The following is a 22,424-nucleotide window of genomic DNA, read 5'->3' on the forward strand; positions in this document are numbered from 1 at the left end:
TCCACTGGCTGATCTTTTCAATGTTTCTCTAGAGTTGGGGATGGTACCGGAGTATTAGAGAAGGGTAGATGTAGTCCATCTCCACAAAAGTAGAAGTAGGGAACTACATGCCAGTAAGTCTGACTTCTGTGGTAAGTAAATTAATGGAAACACTTTTAAAACAGAGAATGGTCAAGTTTCTGGAATCCAGTGAACTACAGGACCTGAGGCAGGTCTTGTCAGACAAATCTGCTCAATTTCTTTGACTGGGTGATCAGAGAATTGAATAGAGGGAGTGTGCTAGGTGTGATGTATTTAGATTTTAGCAAAACCTTTGACAGTGTTCCACAAAGGTGTCTAATAAATAGACTGGGTGCACTTGGGATGGGCCCTAAAGTGCAAGACTAAATCAAGAAGTGGAAGGTGACAGAGGGCAGTGGTCACCTTCCACTTCTCTGAGGAAAAATGTTATCAGTGGTGCACCTCAAAGTTCAGTTCCTGGGCTTGTTCTTTTTAATATTTTTGTAAGTGATAATGCTGAAGGGTTGTCAGGTAAGATTTGTATTTTTGCAGATGATATAAACATCTGCAATAGAGTAGACACCCTTAATGGTGTGAATAACATGAGGAAGGACCTAGTGAAGCTTGAAGAATGGTCTGAAATTTGGCAACTAAGATGCAATGCTAAGAAATCTAAGGTCATGCATTTGGGCTGCAAAAACCTGAGGGAACGGTACTGTTTAGGCATGAAAGAGGAGTGGGACTTGGGAGTGATAGTATGTGAGGATCTTAAGCTGGCCAAACAAGTTGAAAAGATGATGGTGAAAGCTAGAAGGATGCTAGGTTGCATAGGGAGAGGTATGACCAGTAGGAAAAAGGAGGTATCGATGCTCCTCTATAAGACTCTGGTGAGACCACATCTTCAAAAAGATATAAACAGGATGGAGTTGGTCCAGAGGAAGACTACTGAAATGGTCAGTGGTCTTCATCATAAGGTGTATGGGAACAGACTTAAAGATCTCAATCTGTATACTTTGGAGGAAAAGCAGGAGGGGGGAGATATGATAGAAATGTTTAAATACCTACATGGCATAAATGCGCATGAGGTGAGTCTCTTTCATTTGAAAGGAAGCTTCAGAATGAGAGGGCATATGATGAAATTAAAAGGTGATAGGCTCAGGAGTAACCTGAGAAAATACTTTTTTATGGAAAGGGTGGTAGATGGTGGAACAGGCTCCCGGTAGAGGTGGTGGAGACAAAAACTGTCTGAATTGAAGAAAGCGAGGGACAGGCATGTGGGATCTCTTGGGAAGAGGCTGTTGTAAACTCCCACAGTTAGCTGTTGGTCATAGCACAGGGTAGCAAGTCAATTTCCCTGTGATCAGAGCACACTTCCACCCTAGGAAGATGGGACTTCACACAGTATTAGCACAAAGCAATAACAAGTTAGAGTAAAGACATCGGGCTCCTTTCGCTAGCGTTTTTAGCGCATGCAGGATATTATCGCACACTACGCGGCTAGAACTAACGGCAGCTCAATGCTGGCGTTAAGGTCTAGCGTGCGGGGCAATTCAGCAGACACTATTCTGTGTGTTAATGCCCTAACGCAGCTTAGTAAAAGGAGCCCATAGCCTCAGTCCTGGAATATTAAAAACTTTAAGGCTCAATAAAGTCTTTTCAGCAATTGCAATTTGTCAATATTAATATAAAGTGCTTTTCTTTAAAACTGCTAAAATCAGACATTAAATTTTTCTTTAAAACTCATTCTCATGAGACTTAACTCTTAACATATGTAGACATTACTCTGTTTTGGTGTAAACCTGCAAGTACAAGTAGCTTCTTCTCCCTCGAACAGAGGAGACTGAGAGGGACATGATCGAAACACTCATGATAATGAAGGGAATAGACTTCGTAGATCAAGACAGGTTGTTCACCCTCTCCAAGGTAGAGAGAACGAGAGGGTACAAACGTAAGGAAGTTCTTCTTCACCCAGAGAGTGGTAGAAAACTGGCTCTTCCGGAGTCTGTCATAGGGGAAAACACCCTCCAGGGATACAAGACAAAGTTAGACAAGTTCCTGCTGAACCAGAACGTACACAGGTAAGGCTGGACTCAGTTAGGGCACTGGTCTTTGACCTAAGGGCTGCCGCATGGGCAGACTGCTGGGCGCGACAGACCACTGGTCTGACCCAGCAGCGACATCTCTTATGTTCTGTTAACATTTCATGATCTGTTCATTCTGACTAGGCAGATGACAGTATCCCCCACTGCTATTCACTTGTCCTTTACAAAGGACTTTTCTATCCATAAGTTTGGATAGTGATTTTTCATTTCTGCAGAACTTTTATTCTGTGTCTTAATTTCCTCTGAGATGGTTATTATATCTACTTCTCCATTAAGTGCTATATATTCCAACTCTCCTGCAGCAGAACCCAGTACAGTGCATTTGAATCTAAGGGTCACAAGAGATGAAAACAATTATTAGAGTGTTCCAGGCTCCAGAATGTTTATTATCTTCTAGTTACACGTTCTAGGTTGGAAACCATAAAATTTCAGATGAGGAAAATGTTTCCTGTTGATTTCATTTGCTTCTGGTTCTGATTTGTATGAAATTTCAAGAAAGAAAATCCTCAAAGGTATTAAAGCAATCATATATAATATAAAGAAGATTTTTAAGTGCTCATAATTATTGAGAAATAAAACAGCATCAAAGATCTCAGAAAAAAAATTCTCAAATGTTTTAATTATTGCACTAAACCATTACAAATCATTCAAAACAATTTTTAAATTGGTTTTTAAATGGCAAGACTTCAAACAAGAGAAAATCAGTATAGAGAAGTCATCTAAAATGCACTAAATTTTCAATGAAACTTTTTCAAATAGAGAAATATTAAGCACAGTAACACTTATCTGATTAGATGGTTTGATTGCTTCAGGGAGGAACCACTGCTGTTTCCTCTAAGTGGCTTGGGAGTCCTTCAGCTACCACTCGGGGGTGCTGTTTCATATCACATTTGCAATAATGCACGATCTGTAGGATCTGGGAACTTGACTGTTCCAAGAGACGGAAAGCACAGTATTGATGCACTACCCCCTTTCTACTCCTCCCAACTTTTCTAGCCTTTATCTCTGACATTTGCAACTCACTTTTGGAACCTTTTCCATACAATGCCTGGTATTTTCACTAATATACAATATCCTTTTTAAAATAGGCTCCAGATAGATACATTCTTGGTGTCTATAAGTAGGCAAAGCTTTATAGAATTGCCTTCCACCTATCTTATGTGACATCTCCCTGAGAAAATATGATCATATTACAACTGCCTTCCTAGACTCTCACTAGCTACCTATGCAAGCACGAATTCAATTCAAATTCTACTGTCTATTATTCAAAGCATTAAACAGCTCCGCCCACCCTATCTAAACAACCGCCTAAACCAGATCCTCACCTCAAGACAAAGAAGAACTCCGAACCCTTTTGCCTTTCCTCCACTCAAGGGCACTCAGCCCAAAAAGATGTTTGATAACCTTCTGGCGACGCAAGCAGCAAAACGTAACCACTCCATCTCCAACCTGTTGACGGCAACGGGTGACTTCAAAACTTTTCGAAAAGAAATCAAAACCCTACTTTTCAAAAAATTTATCCAGATATCTTAACCCAACCCTTCCCCCTCCTCCTAGATAAATTCTCCCCCAAAACCTCCACTTAAATAATCTCTTCCCCCCAAAACACCAACCAAGTATTCAGATCCTTGAAATGCAACATAATCTTATTTGTACTCTAACTGTAATCTATTTGTTATATCACACAGTAATGTACAGTCAATTTAATATCCAATTTGCAAGTTCTTCCAGAATTAATCCAGGTACCTCTCCTCCCTTGTAACCAAAAAAACCCAAAACTGTTGTAACTTCACTGGAAATGTCCAGTTAGCTCTTTTGTAATCCGCCTTGAACTGCAAGGTATAGGCGGAATAGAAGTCCTTAATGTAATGTAATGTAATGTAATCTCCATTCAGACTCTTGCAATTCTTTTTAAAGTGTTATGAGTTGGATGTCTTGGGAAAAATGTTCAAAAATGCAGTAGAGAAAATGGCAATTTTCAAACCAGAAAAATGTCCAACTTTTTGTTTCAAATATGGCCATTAGCTAGATGTTTTTGAGTTCAGTGTGTCAATCTTTTAGAACCATTTTTGGTGAAAAAAGAGTTCAAGGGAAAAATGCACAGAAATAAACCATTAGGGGGCGATAGTGTTCTTAGCAGAATGGCCACACAGATTTCCCAGAAGAGCAGTGGGGCACTGTAGAGAGAACTGCTGTGGACTTCACCTAAAAAAAAATTCCAGATACACATCTCATTGATACCCCCTTACATTGTATGAGGAACCCTCCAAAACCCAACAAAAACCTACTGTACCCAACTGTACACCACAACAAGTTTCAAGTTTAATACAAATTTGATTAATCAACTATCCTGGATTCTAGGCGATATATAGTATAAAATGGGGCATACAAATTTAAATTAAAAAAAAACCCCATAAAACAAATTACATGGATAAAGTAAACGAGAGGGAGAGGGCTGAACTACAATAAATTCAAGAAAAGAGAAGATAAAGGGGGAAGAACATGAGGGCAAGGGAAGAGTTTCTTCATGGCTGTCATCTACTTGTTTAGGGAAGGCGTCTTTGAACAGGAAACATAACCCTTATGCCTGCAGGTACAACTATATGTAGGTACAGTATGTTTCGGAGGGCTCACATGTTTGACAAGAAGTGCAGAGTGGGATATGGGTCTGGGTCTCTTTATAGTCCACTGCACTGACCACTAAGCCGGAGGTCTCAAACTTACGGCCCGGGAGTCACATGTGGCCCGCAGGTACTATTTTGAGGCCCTCGGTGTTTATCATAATCGCAAAAGTAAAATAAAACAGTTTCTTGGTCATATGTCTCTTTAGCTATAAATGACAATATTATTATTAAGACTTAGCCAAAAGGAAAGTTTGACCTCATGCAAAATTGTCATTTCTTTAATAAGACATTCACTATTTTTTCTGAGGCCCTCCAAGTACCCACAAATCCAAAATGTGGACCTACCTACTTGCTGCTCTGTTAGGACTGTCCATAATATGTAAAGCTGTGATACTGTTTCCTTCACATCTTTGGGGGGTTGGAGGGTCAGGCCTTAGTTCCTCTATTCTTCATCTGGTCAGTATGGGCACATTTTTGGCACTTCTTTGTTACTGAAAGAGGTCTAGCCTCAAACATCCAATTTTTGCCTTGAATGTTTTTTAGAATGTTCTATTTTTTTTTGCAGAAAAATGTCCAAATCATAAGGTTACCCTAGTCCCGCCCAAACCATACCTCCAACATGTCCCCATAAAATATAGACATGCCGCGTTAGAACTTCATTAAAAAAATGTCTACAACTGGGTTTTTTAAATAATGATTTAGACGTTTTGAAGAAAACAAAAGTCCATCGGCCACTTTATGGACATTTTTCCGTTTTGAAAATGCAAATTATGTGGGAAAAAGATGAGTGAGAAATCTGGTACTACTATTCATAGCAAAAATATTAATCCTTCTGCAGAAAGAATCCAGGAACCCCCCCAGGAATAGAATGGGTGACTCAACATTGACTTTGCACTTCAGAACTGCCTGGCTTGATAAAAAAAAAAAGGGTTCAGTTTTAGCCCTGTTATAAGAACATAAGAACTGCCGCTGCTGGGTCAGACCAGTGGTCCATCGCGCCCAGCAGTCCGCTCATGCGGCGGCCCTTAGGTCAAAGATCAGGGCCCTATTTGAGACTAGCCTTACCTGCGTACGTTCTGGCTCAACAGAGATAGCTTCAAGTCTTATTTCAATTCTATCTCAATATTAATATGCACAAGCTGCACTCAAGAGTACAACATCATTACTTTGTGACACACTGTTTTATACATTTTTTATTTAAATGTCAAATCCTTTGAGCACTGTTTGGAAAACTGAAGGAAGTGATTGAGCAAAGTGTCAGTACAAGCACAAACAAACTGCTCTTGGACAATTTTTTATATCACTACCTATACTGAGTTGAAGTCAACTGAAATAATAACTTAGTGATAGGAGGTAGAGAAGATAATTCAGTGGTTAAAGCTACAGCCTCAGCACCCTCACTGCTCCTTGTGACCCTGGGCAAGTCACTTAATCCCCCCATTCCCCCAGGTACATTAGACAGATTGTGAGCTCAAGTACCTGAATAAATTCATGAAAACTGTTCTGAGCTCCCCTGGAAGAACAGTAGAGAAAATTTAATTTAAAAATATGAGTAGGTTTGGGAGGGCTATGGAGAGATATGTGCCTGGGCCTTTTTAGATATGCAGTGCTCCCCAGGGTGTCCCATGCTCTGCTGGCCAGTCTACTCAAAATGTTGGCCCCTTCCTACATCCTAATGGCTTGTTTTGTGCATTTTTCATGATTCATTGTGCACGGTTCAAAAAGACAGACAAACATCTGAAAAATGTCCATTTTTGAAAAAAAAACAACAACCCAAAACACCCCAAGATAGACGTTTTGCAGTTTTGAAAATGGGCATATTTGGTACTGAATTTTTGTGTGTCTAAACTCAGATTTAGGCTTCATATAAAAATGGCCCTCCACATCAAATCCGCTGTTATGAAGTGGTCCCTGTTGCAATGAAATACGTTGAATTTAGGATGAAAACGGTGCTTTTTTATTAGCACAACCATTACATTATTAATTGAACATTGCTATTTAGACAAAAGATATGTTTAAGAAACTTTAGACAGCAGTTTCACATTAGTTTCATTATTCTGACATTGCTTTCATGACGTGTAACACAATTAACCTGTAAGATACAAGAACTGCTTTTGCCCCAAACCTGAGTTCTGGTGCCTTCAGAGGTTTGTGTGCAATGCCTTTGGCATACTGTTACTGCAGCAAACGCGTTGCTATAGGGAGAAATGATATTGAAAGACAGAAAGGTCAGCCTCTCGCCTGTCACTTATGAAATACAAGGGTTTAACATTTAAGGTTTATTAAAATTTCCTTGTCCGCCAATCATTAAAAGAACAGCAAACCAAATAAAAAAATGACACCAGCACGGTGGTCAACTATTTTTACTTATTATTATGAACAAATGAATGATTATTCTAAAAATTATAAATAGCAATATAAACAACACAATTTGGATTAAGTTCAGTAAATAGCACCCAAATTTGGGCATCGGAAATATTTGGGGACTGATTCTATATAGGCACCTAACCTACTCCCTCCCCCCCTCCCTTTTTTTATGAAACCGTGTTAAGCTTTTTTTCGCTGGCCGTGGCGGTAAAAACTCAAATGCACATAGAATTCCTATGAGCTAATACGGCCATGGCCGGCGATAAAAAAGCTTAACACGGTTTCAAAAAAGGGAGCCTTAATTAGTAAATTACCCTTAATAAGCTCAATAATTGCTAAAAAAGAATAATAGTAATAATTGGGCGATAAAAGATAAATGGCCATCGCATGGTGCTTACTGATCGTTTCTGTGGGCGGAGTGTGACTTAGGCCTCGCCTACATTTCAGGCACCGTGAGCCGCAATTCTGTAAACGGCACCTAAATGTGACTGACACACAATCGGTGATTTTTACATATGTAATTTGCCTAGATAATAAATGTGAGAGAATTTTAAAAAAATTAATGCATACTGAATGCTATTTTATAAACAGCGCTGTGAATTCATTGTCATTTAAAGAGTGGCATGCAGCATCAGGATCTGTGCCCAACTTTTGATGTGAGGACTTGCATCAAGTGAAATCTGGTATAAATTAGGCAAAGAACCCCTGAATTTTATAAAACTGCAGGCATCTGAGCCAATTAGGGCCTTAGGCTCCTCCATGGTGCATCCCAGAATGCACCGGGAAGGGTAAAGCCCGCCATTTTCTTGTGGCTTTGGACTCCCCCACACCTGCTCCCCTGGGTCACTGTTATTTTAATTGTTCTGGCAGCCGAGGTGCAGCGTCCATGAATGAGCCTTCTGTAGTCGGCCTGCCCCAGAAGTCTTAATTCAGCAGCGACTTCCTGTTCTCGCCTAGGCGGGCGGCTGCTGAATTAAGACTTCCAGGGCAGCACAAGGACAGAAGGCTCTGCCAGAACATTTAAAAATAACAGCGACCCGTGGTGGGGGAGCAGGTGTGGGGGAGCAGGTCCTGCTGGGGGTAGGGGGGAGGAAGATTTTAAAAAATGTAAAATTATAGCTGCCAGGAGGTAAAGTGGGGGAGCCAATCCATCGCCAATTTTTGGGGAGGCCATGGCCCCTGTGCCCCCCCCCATTGCGACACCTATGGGTGTAACTTTTTGTGATTTGCATAACCTGCTGGAATGGTGGAAATAGAAACATGGACTGGATTGAAATGTTTTATTTGGCTTGGTCCTGCCTGAGAAATAAGGGACGGAATGCAGCTGATCCTCAATGCTGTGGTCTTAAGCTGCAAGTCCTGGTCGGGGTGTACCCTAGGTGGTCGCCTTGGATGCAACAATTGTTATTGACACTAATTGGCTCGTTACTCAATCAAATGACACTTAGAAATTGGGCAATCCCAAATTTGCCTGCACAGTTTTGAGGACCATATATAGAATCTGGGGATGGGGGGTGGGGAGAGGAAATGAATGGTACATAAGTCAAGTTTAAATTTAACTTTGTTCCTCTCTAACGTTTGGTGGAAGCCCATGCCAAGCAGTGCAGAAAATACAAAATGGATGCATTCCGTGTAGTATCAAAGCAATATTCAGAGCATTCAGTGTACTGGCTTGCGCTAAAAACCGCTATCATGGTTTTGTAAAATGGGGTGTGTGTGCGAGGACTGGCTAAATGGCTGTAAATGGGGTTAACAAAGAAGTAAGATATGATATGGAAGACCTGTGCAGAAAGCCTGATGGGTTAGAAGAATCCTAGATGCAATCGCCAACTAGAGCAGGTCATAAAGTAAAATGCGGTGTTTTCATATTTTATGTTCCTTTTTGTTTGGTTTTAGAAAATCAAATGTCCAAAGAAAATATTTTAATTTGCTGAATACAAATGGGCTTAATGAAGTGAGGTGGGAGCATGATGGAGATAATAATGCTACATATTATCACAGAAATTTATACGCTGCTTATAGCCTAAGTAGTTTTACATTCTGGTACTCAAGTATTTCATCCTATTTGTCCTGGTGGGCTCACCATCTGGGGCAATGAACTGATAAGTGACTTGCCTAGGGTCACAAGGTGCAGCACTAAGCTTGAACCTGCGACCTCACTAGGCCTATCCTCCACAAGAACAAAAAGCCATTCCCTATCAACTGCAGAATTATCATTATTGTACTGTGAATGTCAAACCAAAATTAATACTAGGAGATTCAACCACACTTGTATCTGAACGATTACCTATTTTTTTTCTGAATCCTTCAATGAATTGTGGTAGGACTGAGTACAGAGCAATCTAGTTGCTATCTTAAAAACATTGAGGATCATATCTACACATGGGATCACAACTCCTTAAACCAACATGGAAACCCCTGAAGTCAAGTAAATTACATTACTGATGGTTCTCTGGGACCATTTTATTCCATTATTTACGTTAAGGTCCAAGATAAAGCTTTCCTTAGAGATAAAAAAAAAATAATGAAATTCATAACAGTGTAATGCGTTTTGTCAGCCTTAAGCTTCTTTTTTCACCATTAGGTAAAGCAGAAGTACATTCATTTTGAAATAATTAAACTAATGTTAAGAGAGCGAACAATAGTCCTTAAAATCCCCTCCATCTCATGATCTCACATTAAACATGGTCCCCAATGAATTTCTGAAGCTGGTAAAAAATGGCAGCACATTTTGCTGACAATATAGAACGACTGAAATCTCTAACAATATTTATATCTGCTTGAGGATTAAAATGCATTTTCTCCCTTGTAGATTGCAGCAGCCAATTTCAAAATGATGCACTTCCCTATGAGATAGCAAGCTAATGCTCGTATTCAATTTTGTTGAAAGTACTTTGGGAAGAAAATATCTCACTAACCTCTACATATTTCTTGTTTAGAATATCATGATTCCTGATGCTAAAATTTAAAGAATATTGCTTCAAGCAATTCAGCATACTAAGAAAGGATTATTAAGAGTTGATGTAGTGAGATTCCCATACTGGATACTGGACACCACAATTGGGGGCAAATTCTATAAATGGAAGTGGTAGGCATCCTATCGTTGTTTAACCAGCCAATCAGGCGCATGTTTTCTAAAAAAAAAAGAAAAGTACCAAAGACAGGCCGCCTACACTATAGGCATCCGTTGGAGGGATGCTTAAGTTCGCCTAAGGCTGGGTGTGGGCATGGTTTCACCCAGAAGTGGCCTTAGGTGAGCTTAAGCAGCCCTAGGCATCTCCCTAGGGTCGCGATAGGCACCTCAAATAGATGCAGCCACTGAACTGATCATGGCAAGGAAATCTCCCTGCCACGATCAGCTAAGCGGCTGCAGCAGGGAACCCCTGAACCCCACTGCAAGTTGGCCGGCAGGAGGAATGTCCATTCCCTCCCACCATAACCCCCAAAACAACCCCCGGCAGTAGAAGGCCACATCCTAAGAGCAACTGAGCTGTGAGTATATTTCTTGGTTTTAAAGTCTGTATTAAATAAGTTTCCTTTCACTGGAGTTCCTTTCTACCCTAACCCTTGTTAACCGTGTCGAGCTTTGCGAATGTAGAGATGATGCGGTATACAAACCCAAGGTTTAGTTTAGTTTAGTTTAGAATCTAGAGTCCAGTCTGATAATATTATAAGCTATGGATTCAATGAGTTTAAGTTGCTGATAATCTTCAGAGTGAGAGGTCAGAACAATAGGGGTGTACAAAACAGAATGGGATCTGGGAATATTTGTATCTGAGGACCCTGATGTAGCCGGAAAGGCTTATACGGTGATGAACAAAAGTTGATGGATGTCTCTGCTGAGACTTCATTTGGAGTACTGTGTTTAGTTTTGGAGACTGCACTTTCAAAAAGATGTAAACCTGATTGGACAGCCTTTCCTGGAGTGTAGATAAATGTGGTGCTATAATATATGGGATTAGACTAGGTTATGTTTTAATGGGGTTTTTAAAATTTTAATTTTCTTTCATTCTATTCTAGTCGTATTTATATAAAGTCACTAGCTGATGCCCCGGCATTGCACGGGTATTTAATTATAGCAATAACACTGTAAATGGATTCAAATAAAGATACTTTATAGTGGTGAATGAAATTATTTTTTTACAGCTTTATAAAAAGTACAATATTCAAATTATAATGTGAAATATTTGACAAAATGAATACAATACAACTAACACAAAACGTGATTATAAACAACATTTTTAGTTTCACCTCCAGGAGCAAGAACATATAAATTCTTGGGTGAACCCACCCTTGATCAAGCAACATAGAGTTGTGGGCCGCGAGACCCCCAGAACATATCGCCCCAGGTAGTGAGGGATCAGCATACCAAGTTTCGTTCAAATCGGTCAAGCCGTTTTTGAATTACTGTGAGAATGGCAGCTTTTTACATTTTTTCCATTGACATGAATGGGTGAAATCTGATTTTCTGTTTGTAGCTCCGCCCACGTGTGCAGGTGGGCCGCGAGACCCCCAGAACATATCACCCCAGGTAGTGAGGGATCTGCATACCAAGTTTCGTTCAAATCGGTCAAGCCGTTTTTGAATAACTGTGAGAATGGCAGCTTTTTACATTTTTTCCATTGACATGAATGGGTGAAATATGATTTTATGTTTGTAGCTCCGCCCACGTGTGCAGGTGGGCCGCGAGACCCCCAGAACATATCACCCCAGGTAGTGAGGGATCTGCATACCAAGTTTAGTTCAAATCGGTCAAGCCGTTTTTGCATGATCGCGGCACATACACACACACACATACATACCTCCGATTTTATATAACATAAGAACATAAGAACATAAGCAATGCCTCTGCTGGGTCAGACCTGAGGTCCATCTTGCCCAGCAGTCCGCTCACGCGGTGGCCCAACAGGTCCAGGACCTGAGCAGTAATCCTCTATTTATACCCTTCTATTCCCTTTTCCAGCAGAAAAATGTCCAATCCTCTCTTAAATCCCAGTACTGTATTCTGCCCTATAACGTCCTCTGGAAGCGCATTCCAAGTGTCCACCACACGTTGGGTAAAGAAGAACTTCCTGGCATTTGTATTGAATCTGTCCCCTTTCAACTTTTCCGAATGGCCTCTTGTTCTTTTATTTTTTGAAAGTTTGAAGAATCTGTCCCTCTCTACTCTCTCTATGTCCCTCATGATCTTATAAGTCTCTATCATATCCCCTATAAGTCTCCTCTTCTCCAGGGAAAAGAGACCCAGTTTCTCCAATCTCTCAGCGTATGAAAGGTTTTCCATCCCTTTTATCAGACGTGTCGCTCTTCTCTGAACTCTCTCGAGTAACGCCATATCCTTCTTAAGGTATGGCGACCAAAACTGGACACAGTATTCCAGGTGTGGGCGCACCATCGCCCGATACAGCGGCAGGATAACTTCTTTCGTCTTGGCTGTAATACCCTTCTTGATTATACCTAGCATTCTATTCGCTCTCTTAGCGGCCGCTGCGCACTGTGCAGTCGGCTTCATTGACCTGTCCACCATTACCCCCAAGTCCCTCTCTTGGGTACTCTCATTCAATGACATCCCTCCCATCGTATAGTTGTACCTCGGGTTTCTGCTTCCCACATGCAATACTTTACATTTCTCAACGTTGAACTTCACTTGCCATTTTGTCGCCCATTCTCCTAGTTTGTTCAAGTCCCTTTGCAATTCCTCACAGTCCTCTTTAGTCCGAGCTTCCCTAAATAGTTTGGTGTCATCTGCAAATTTTATTATCTCACACTTCGTCCCTGTTTCTAGATCATTTATGAATATATTAAATAACAGCGGCCCGAGCACCGAGCCCTGCGGAACACCACTCGTGACCCTCCTCCAGTCAGAGTAGTGTCCCTTCAACCCTACCCTTTGTTTCCTACCTGCCAACCAGTTTCTGATCCATCTATGTACGTCTCCGTCCACCCCATGGTTCTTCAGTTTCCGGAGTAATCGTTCATGGGGCACCTTGTCAAAGGCTTTTTGGAAATCAAGGTATATGATGTCTATGGGGTCACCTCTGTCCATCTGTTTGTTAATTCCTTCGAAGAAGTGTAGTAAGTTGGTTAGGCATGATCTCCCCCTGCAGAAACCATGTTGGCTGGTTATAAGAAGTTTGTTTCTTTCCAAGTGATCATCGATGCTTTCTTTTATCAGTGCTTCCGCCATTTTTCCGGGAACCGAGGTCAGACTCACTGGTCTGTAGTTTCCCGGGTCACCTCTTGATCCCTTTTTAAAGATGGGCGTGATGTTGGCCGTCTTCCAATCCTCCAGGATCACGCCTGTTTTCAGGGATAGATTGCATATTTGCTGCAGTAGTTCTGCTATCTCCTCCTTTAGTTCCTTCAGAACCCTTGGATGGATTCCGTCCGGACCTGGAGATTTGTCTATTTTTAGAATATATATATAGATATATATTTAATACTTCTTTTTTCTTATGCATTTTAGTTAAAATTGTGAGCCTGTTTGGACAGAGAGGAAAGATTGTTTTATGTAAACCACTGTGAACTTCCTTGAGGTATTGGCAGTATGTAAATATTGTGTTCTATTGTATGTAAGCAAGAGGAGTTGACCCAGAGGATCATGGGTAAAATGAACAATGGTCTTTTCATAAAGCATATGGAAATAGATATAAAGATCAAAATTATAGACTTCCTAGAGGAAATGCAGGAAAGCATTTAAAATCCATAATTGCATGGCTTGAAATCTAGCAATATGATGTTCAAGTCAGCTCTAAAAAGAGAAGTTGAAATCCACATTGTGATGCCACTGAGAAAGTACGAATAACCTGTCCTTTATGTGATGACTAACATGACCATTTATTTTTTTCATCAAAACGGGACATCTATTAATTTTCAGTCCTGCCCCCAATCCCCACCCCCAATTCCATCCTAGCCCCGCCCCCAATTTCTTCCATTCATTTTTCATATATACAGAATATCTTATTAATTCATACTGGTAACCATAAAATTAAAAAAAACTTACAAAGCACACTGTACGCAGAGAAAATGTTAATGATCATTTACGAGTTTCGGGTTTTTTTTTTAAGATGTCAAGGCAGATGACTTTAAAATATGCAATGTCACCTCAGTAACTATTGAAAAATAGAAAAATATAGTGCAAAATATAGACAGCAGATATAAATTCTCAAAACTGACACATTTTGATCACTAAATTGAAAATAAAATCATTTTTCCTACCTTTGTTGTCTGGTGATTTCATGAGTCTCTGGTTGCACTTCCTTCTGACTGTGCATCCAATATTTCTTTGTTTCTTCTCCCTCATTTCTTTCACAATCCAGCCCCATCTCCTTTGGGTCCAGGCCTCTTTCTCTTTTCCCTCTGCTTACCCTCCCCAGATCCAGTGTCAGTTCTCCTTTGTACCTACTACCACCTTTGTTCCAGGTCTCCCTCTCTCTCCCTCCTCTGTTATGATCTTCCATCTCTCTGTTCTTCCTCAGGGTCTCTCCCCCTCTGTCTGCACCTCCCATAGTCCAGCATCTGTCTCTTGTCTTTCCCCATTGGTCCAGGCCATTCTCTCTCTAGTCTTTCTTCTGCTTACAACCCCCCCCTTTCTCTGCCTCTCTCTCTCTCCTTTCTTCCTCCCTCCCTCTTATGTACCCCTCACTGTGTTCCAGCCTTTGTCCCAACCCTCCCCTGAAGCAAGCCAGCCTGCCTGCCTGCCTCCCTCCCTGCCGCGCCGAAGCCAGCCTGCCTGTCTGTCTTCCTCACTCCTTCCAGCGCCCAAGCCTGGCCTACTGCCGATTCTTCTCACAATACCCCCCCGGTCTGCCTCTGCTGCCCGCTGCAGCTTCTTGCCCACCGCTGCAACTGCAGGAAAGGAAGGTCCAGGCGCTGGCTGATGTCAATTCTGATGTCGGAGAGGAAGTTCCGGGCCCGTCAGGCAGCGATTGGCTGGCTTGGAACTTCCTCTCCGACATCAGAATTGATGTCGGGGAAATGACTTGTGGGCCAGCGGGGAAGCAAGGAGAGAGCTTGTTCTCCACGATTGCCTGTCCCGTTGTCCCCATGCACAACTTCGGAATGCTGTAACTGAAAACGGGACATTTCAGCGTCTCGAAGCTGTGCGTGGGGACAACGGGACAGGTGATCCAAAAACGGGATATATGGTCACATTAGTGATGACTAAACATTATGAAAGCTGCTCTTCCATCGATTACTGAGCATAGGTATTTGCACATTTCTTTTCCAAAGAAGGACAAACAGTATGATAAAATTTTCATGCTTTGTTCAACTATGTTGTTGAGGTATTCCAATGGAGATCAGTAGATGGAGCAAATGAGCTTCAATAAATCTTTTCGCCTTTAAAACATTACGTTAAATACTCAACTTCAGCTTTTTTTATTGTTGAAATGTACAAGTTTATACATGCATGTGGGGGTGCATGTATGTATATATATATGAGTTTGTGAATCTAGAAAAAAGACATCTCAAAATGTTGATTTTTCTTTATGATCAAGGCAGTTGAGCAGGAAATCCCTTGGAGAGGGTGTCTGTTTCTTTTTCTTCAATTGTTTTCTAGATTAAAGAGAGTAATTGGTGTCATCTTTACAATTCGTCTTCCTCCTTCTCTTGAACTTTCCATCATTGTTTTCATGGTGTACAATATATTTGGATCATCAAGGGAAACAGGAAATTGAAGTAAATTAAGCATTTGGAAGCAAGTGTGTGGACCATGAATCCCAGAGCCATCAGCAGAGGATGAAATCCGTGTCGGGGAAAAAACCAGGAGTAGATGAGACAGAATGATATTTAAGGGGTAATTTTATAAATCATTTTCTTTATTCAAAGCATTTCCTATGCAAAAATTACACAGATAAAAACACATGTCTGGGCATAGGAGTTCTCAGATGTCATATTTGGGTGGCATTGTGAGGCTGCACACATGATAAAAATGGTCATAACTGCATATTGCACCTGCCTTTGAACGTATTTAAATTTGTGCAAATATTTGCATGCTATTGGGGATAGTTTTGGGAGTTTATTTTATAAAGCAGCTATGTGGATATGTTGTCTTTATAAAATAGGGTTAAAGTGAACATGTTTTGGGGAATCTTTAAAGGCATTCTGTTGGGGAAATCCAAGATGTTGGCCATTTCAGAGTAGGCCGGAAAAAAATTCCAATGAAGGGAGCAAGAATCACATCCAGAACAGAGCCCACTGGAATTGTCAGCCACTGGGACAAACCAGAAACGCTGCTTGGATCCTGATGTCAGCCTGAGCCCAGGTGGAAGGTGTTTGCCAGCGCAATCAGCAGTGATAAGCTCCCCAATTGGCGTAGACAGGTTCTCATGGTTGGAGGGGCCATGAAATACTGGTGCAGGGGAACAGAAGTGAAGAAACTGCAGGACAATCAGTCCCAGAAGGAGAGGGCCCTGGAACAGACTCTGGGTCAGTTTATAAATGAAACTGAGGTAGGCCTTGATGCTTTGTGAAGGGTCTCACAAGTTTTGCCAGAAACTCTTCTAATTAAGCCGGCAGAGATGTCATTGGAATCAATCTAGCTGTCTATATTTGATTTACCCAAACCATTTCTCCCCATTATAAAAGTTATGGCTCCTGTGACCGGGCGCAGCCAAGCTGGGCTCAGCAAGTGACCTTACCCAGTGCACACAAACCTCGGCTGAGTGGTTTTGTGAGGTTCTTTTGGTACCTTAGTATTGGTATAAATAAAGAGTTCCAACAACAGTGGTGCAGTTTCTTGGTATAATTTATTGCTCACACATCATAAACAAACTTCTTTACGGAGAGAGTGGTGGATGCCTGGAATGCGCTCCCAAGAGAGGTGGTGGAGAGGAAAATGTTGATGGAGTTCAAAAAAGCGTGGGATGAACACAGAGGATCTAGAATCAGAAAATAATAGTAAATATTGAAAAACTAAGGCCAGTACTGGGCACATTTACATGGTCTGTGTCTGTATATGGCCGTTTGGGGGAGGATGGGCTGGGGAGGGCTTCAATGGCTGGAGTGAGCTTTGACGGAGACTTCAGTAGTCGGACCCTAAGAACAGTACCGGGCAGAGTTTGGATTCTTGCCCAGAAATAGCTAAGGAGAAGAAGAAAAACCCCCCAACAAATTTTTAGATTGAATCAGGTTGAGCAGACTAGATGGGTCATTTGGGTCTTTATCTGCCGTCATTTACTATGTTACTATGTTTAAACTTCCAGATGGGATTTTCAAGTTTCTATCCCCTTGTATCATTCAGCATTCAGAAAACAAAACAACTTTCAGTTCCAAGCCCTCAATATCAGAAAAAAAAACCAAAAACCAAAAACCAAAACAACTTGTCCAAACTGCAAAGTTTTCTTCTGCCATGTACAAACTCCCCTTGGGATTAAGTTTAGTGGCCCAAGGAAGGGATCCTCTCCTGTAGTTCCCTTAACAAAAATGGCTGCCTGGTGGCTTGGAAGGATTCAACAAAAACACAGACTCACCCTTCTCATTAGCCATGACCTCACCAACCTTTGCCTGGGCTTGTTGCCATGAGGTGGACTGTGGCTTTCTGGTTCTCTGTGCTTGCAATCTGTGGCTTGCAGCCTGCTGAATGGCTCTGGAGCTGGATCTTTCACTGCAGGGAGCTTAGTTTATGAGTTTATTTTGTTATAGATGTCTTGATGCTTTGATACTGGCTCTGAAGCAGTGGATAAAGAATAAAATCCACGAAACGCTGAACACTGAACGAACACTGACTGAGATAAGTAACTAGCTGTTAATTGTTTTTCAAACCAAGGGAGCAATGCATCTCTGGTGACTTTAAATGATAGATATTTTCAGCTATGGTTTAAGTTATAAAAATAAAAAAAAGTAAGAATAATTAAGGTATTGAGAATAAATACAAATTTTGGGTTTTTGGCCAATGATTGGAGCATGGAGCAGAAAAAATTACGCTGATTGCTCAATCTATGATAAGACTGTGCGTAGGCTCCAATTCTGAGGCCTTTTCCTGAATAGAGAGTAGTTACTATATGGAATAGAACACTGCAGATGCACCTCCTATATTGAGTGGAAAATTGTATGCCACGTTATATTGATTATTTAGGCCACTCAGGGTGATAACACTTTAGGTTCTAAACCAGTTTGAGCCTGTTTGGGTGTGGCCAGTACTCCATTCCTGCTCTTTCCTTTCTCTGGTTCTATGCCTGCTGGGAGTTGTAGTCTTTGCCTGCTTTAGGCAGGGCTTGAGGAGGTTACCTTGCTGGAAGGCTTGGCTTTTGAGCATTCCTAGAGGCTGCTTTGGGACTCTCCTTAGCAGGCTTAGGAATACTTTCAAGGGTTTTACCTCATTTCCTTCTTCCAGTAAGGCTTCCTCGCTAGGAACAGGATCTGCCCTATGACATTCCTCAGATTAAAAGTTTGGAATCTAGGATAACCAAAAATTAATCTTGTATTTTATAAATTACTACTGCTGGATTCAGATCATCAGCAAGTTATATCTCAATTGCAAGCTGTTATATCATGTATTAAGGACGTTTCTGGTGTAAATTTTAAAATGCAAACTTTAGAAAACTATTAGAAATTGCAATTTGCATTTTCTAAACATTCCCCAAGAAGAAATTTCCTAAGGAAATGTTACAGCAGTATTGTTTGAAAGTATTATCATTACAAATAGATACTATCTACCTAGAACTAAGCGCTTAGTTGGATTTACTTTTCGAAAAGAAATCAAAACCCTACTTTTCAAAAAATTTATCCAGATATCTTAACCCAACCCTTCCCCCTCCTCCTAGATAAATCCTCCCCCAAAACCTCCACTTAAATAATCTCTTCCTCCCCAAAACACCAACCAAGTATTCAGATCCCTGAAATGTAACGTAATCTTATTTGTACTCTAACTGTAATCTATTTGTTATATCACACAGTCAATTTAATATCCAATTTGCAAGTTCTTCCAGAATTAATCCAGGTACCTCTCCTCCCTTGTAACCAAAAAAACCCCAAAAAACCCCCCCAAACCACTGGAAATGTCCAGTTAGCTCTTTTGTAATCCGCTTGAACTGCAAGGTATAGGCGGAATAGAAGTCCCTAATGTAATGAGATTACTGTAGATTCACTGAATGATAGGGAGGGAGACTCTATCGCTAGCAATTCTACAGAAACATTAATTGCTACTTTCATGAATACAATACATTACATTAGTGTCTTCTATCCTGCCAATACCTTTCAGTTCTACGCGTTTACAACAAGAGATGGCCTGGGCATTTCCAGAGTATTGATAAGGATACATTTGTTAATACTGTTTTGTCCTGATGTATCATAAGAAACCCAAAAAAGTCATAAGCATAGTAACATAGTAGATGACGGCAGATAAAGACCCGAATGGTCCATCTAGTCTGCCCAGCCTGATTCAATCTAAAAATTTGTTGGGTTTTTTTTCTTCTTCTTCTTAGCTATTTCTGGGCAATAATCTAAAGCTCTGACCAGTACTGTTAGGTTCCAGCTACTGAAGTCTCCGTCAAAGCTCACTCCAGTCCATCTACACCCTCCCAGCCATTGAAGCCCTCCCCAGCCCATCCTCCCCCAAACGGCCATATACAGACACAGACCATGTAAGTGTGCCCAGTACTGGTCTTAGTTTTTCAATATTTGCTATTATTTTCTGATTCTAGATCCTCTGTGTTCATTCCACGCTTTTTTGAACTCCGTCACCGTTTTCCTCTCCACCACCTCTCTCGGGAGCGCATTCCAGGCATCCACCACCCTCAACGTTGTGACTAGCCAGGCTCCGTGCCTGTTCTGGTCCATGCTATTTCCTTGGTGTCCACTGGGGGGAGCCAGGGAGAGTAGCACAGTTGTGAGCAGGCTCAGATAGAGCAGGATGTGGCTCCTTCTGCTGAAAAGCCAGTAGTTTGCTCTTGGGAAGGAAGGTGAGAGGGAGATAAGAGGTTTTCCAAGTTAGGCATTTCTGGCAAGGTGGGGCAATGCCTTAGACCCAGGTGTGGAAGAAGCTGTGAACCACACCACCTTTTGTTGCAAAGGGAAGCCCTGAGGATTGGCAGCTCCTGCTTCTGAGTCTGTGCTGAGTCACTGTGAGTTTTGTGTTTTTCCTTATTTTTGTGGTTAGGTTCTTTTCTGCTCCTAGTAACTGGCAAAGACTTTTCAGGACTGTACAGTTATCGTTTAAAGCTAAGAGTGAGTAGGGAGAAGCTTGCCAAGACCTGGGAGGGAAGTTTGAAAGCGATTTTGTATGCTTTTGATGGCAAGTTTAAAAGACTCCTCTTTACCCAGCCCTGTTACAGATTTCAGGTTGGAGGCTTTATTTTTGGTGTGTGTTTGACCAGAGAGTGGGAGTGAATAAGATTATCTCTGGGAATCATTGAACATTATGAACTTACCCGAGTGCTGCTGAGGAGCAGTTGTTGGAAAAGAAAGCTGCTCTTGATAAGGCAGTGCACAGAGTGAATTGTTTGTTTGAGAAAGACAAATCCTGAAGGCTGTCGGTTTTCCTCTGACTTTATTTTTGTCTCCAGTTGGGACACTGATTGTTTATTTTAAACTGTATGCCATTCTTGACTTTTTGGATTTTGAACAAGTAAAAGTTTTCACTTTCGCCATACTACCCACCATGTCTGAAGTGTTGTGGAGGACCTGCAGGGTGACTCTAGCCTGGGTCACACACTATTGTATTTTCGTTGGTAACCTCTGAGGGCACTGCTGAGCCCTGGTCTAGGGCAGCAGTAGGGTTACACCGTAAAGTAGAATTTCCTAACATTGCTCTTGAATCTACCACCCCTCAACCTCAAATTATGTCCTCTGGTTTTACCATTTTCCTTTCTCTGGAAAAGATTTTGTTCTACGTTAATACCCTTCAAATATTTGAACGTCTGAATCATATTTCCCCTGTCCCTCCTTTCCTCTAGGGTATACATATTCAGGGCTTCCACTCTCTCCTCATACGTCTTCTGGCGCAAAACTCCTATCATTTTCATTGTCCTCCTATGGACCGCTTCAAGCCTTTTTGTGTCCTTTGCCAGATACGGTCTCCAAAACTGAACACAATACTCCATGTGGGGGTCTCACCAACTATCTGTACAGGGGCATCAACACCTTTGTTCTTCTACTGGTTACACCTCTCTTTATACAGCCCAGCATCCTTCTGGCAGCAGTCACCTTGTCGCACTGTTTTTTCACCTTTAGATCTTCGAACACTATCACCCCAAGGCCCGTCTCCCCATCCGTGCATATCAGCCTCTCACCTCCCAGCATATACAGCTCCTTCCAATTATTAATCCTCAAATGCATTACTCTGCATTTCTTTGCATTGAATTTTAGTTGCCAGGCATTAGACCATTCCTCTAACGTTTGCAGATCCTTTTTCATATTTTCCACTCCCTCCTCAGTGTCTACTCTGTTACAAATCTTGGTATCATCAGCAAAAAGGCAAACCTTTCCTTCAAACCCTTCAGCAATGTCACTCACAAACATATTGAACAGGATCGGCCCCACTACTCACCTTTCCTTCCTCCGAGCGACTTCCATTAGCACATATGTGCATATCTTCTCATCTACCTGACTTGCCCAGGACCTACAACTGGATAAAAAGCAAAAAGAATCTAACTCCTAGAGGACATGGGAGAGTATGTGAGAATATATGTCCTGCTGTCCTTAGAGAACATTTTCTCCAGGTGAGTAACTTCATTTTCTCCATGGATAAGCAGGACATGAAGTTCTCATATATGGGAATCCTAGCTATCGGGATCACAGAAAACAACAGTCAATAGGGATTGAAACAGCAAGGCCAATCTGAACCAAACATACTGATAACATAAATATTCCTGGTGTGAAGGTGCAGCCTGGAATAGAAATGAATGAGCCTAGGAGGGTAGACTCCAAATAAATTCTGCAGAACTGTCTGATCAAACTGGCTGTCATGTCGGGCATTTTGTTCTAGACATTAGTGATATGTAAAAGTGTGAACTGAAGACCATGTTACAGTTCTGCAAATCTCAACAGAGGCTGTCTCATGTGGGCTACCACTGCTGCCATGGCTCTGACATTGTGAGCCGTGACATGTTCTTTCAGATTCAACCAAGCCTGGGTATAAATGAAGGAGATGCAGACAGCTACTCAACTAGATAAAATACATTTACTGATGACTGCACCAACCCAATTTGAGTCAAAAGAAGCAAAAAGCTGTGTGGACAGTTTAGTCTGCTCCAGATAGAAGGCTAAGGCTCACTTGCAATCCAATGTATGAGGTTTCTGGAAAAATGTTGGAAGAACAATTGATTAAGATGGACACTCTCTTAGGAAGGAACATAAGATGTGTGCAAAGAACTACTCTGTTAGGGTGAAA

At 41.4% G+C, this 22,424-nt stretch overlaps 2 long non-coding RNA genes across 2 annotated transcripts in view; one reads left to right on the forward strand and one right to left on the reverse strand.

The window, feature by feature from the left end:
- LOC117367489 overlaps positions 1-18,138 on the reverse strand; it is a 41,676-nt gene extending 23,538 nt beyond the window's left edge. The window contains exon 1 of the long non-coding RNA XR_004540775.1: positions 17,566-18,138. This is a non-coding gene — a long non-coding RNA (uncharacterized LOC117367489). The remainder of the gene's footprint in view (positions 1-17,565) is intronic.
- Positions 18,139-19,920: 1,782 nt separating this feature from the next.
- The window catches only part of LOC117367542, an 86,820-nt gene continuing 84,316 nt past the window's right edge, over positions 19,921-22,424 (forward strand). Inside the window, exon 1 of the long non-coding RNA XR_004540789.1 lies at positions 19,921-20,157. This is a non-coding gene — a long non-coding RNA (uncharacterized LOC117367542). The remainder of the gene's footprint in view (positions 20,158-22,424) is intronic.

The sequence above is a fragment of the Geotrypetes seraphini genome, chromosome 10, assembly GCF_902459505.1.
Source record: "Geotrypetes seraphini chromosome 10, aGeoSer1.1, whole genome shotgun sequence".
Lineage (NCBI taxonomy): Eukaryota > Metazoa > Chordata > Amphibia > Gymnophiona > Dermophiidae > Geotrypetes > Geotrypetes seraphini.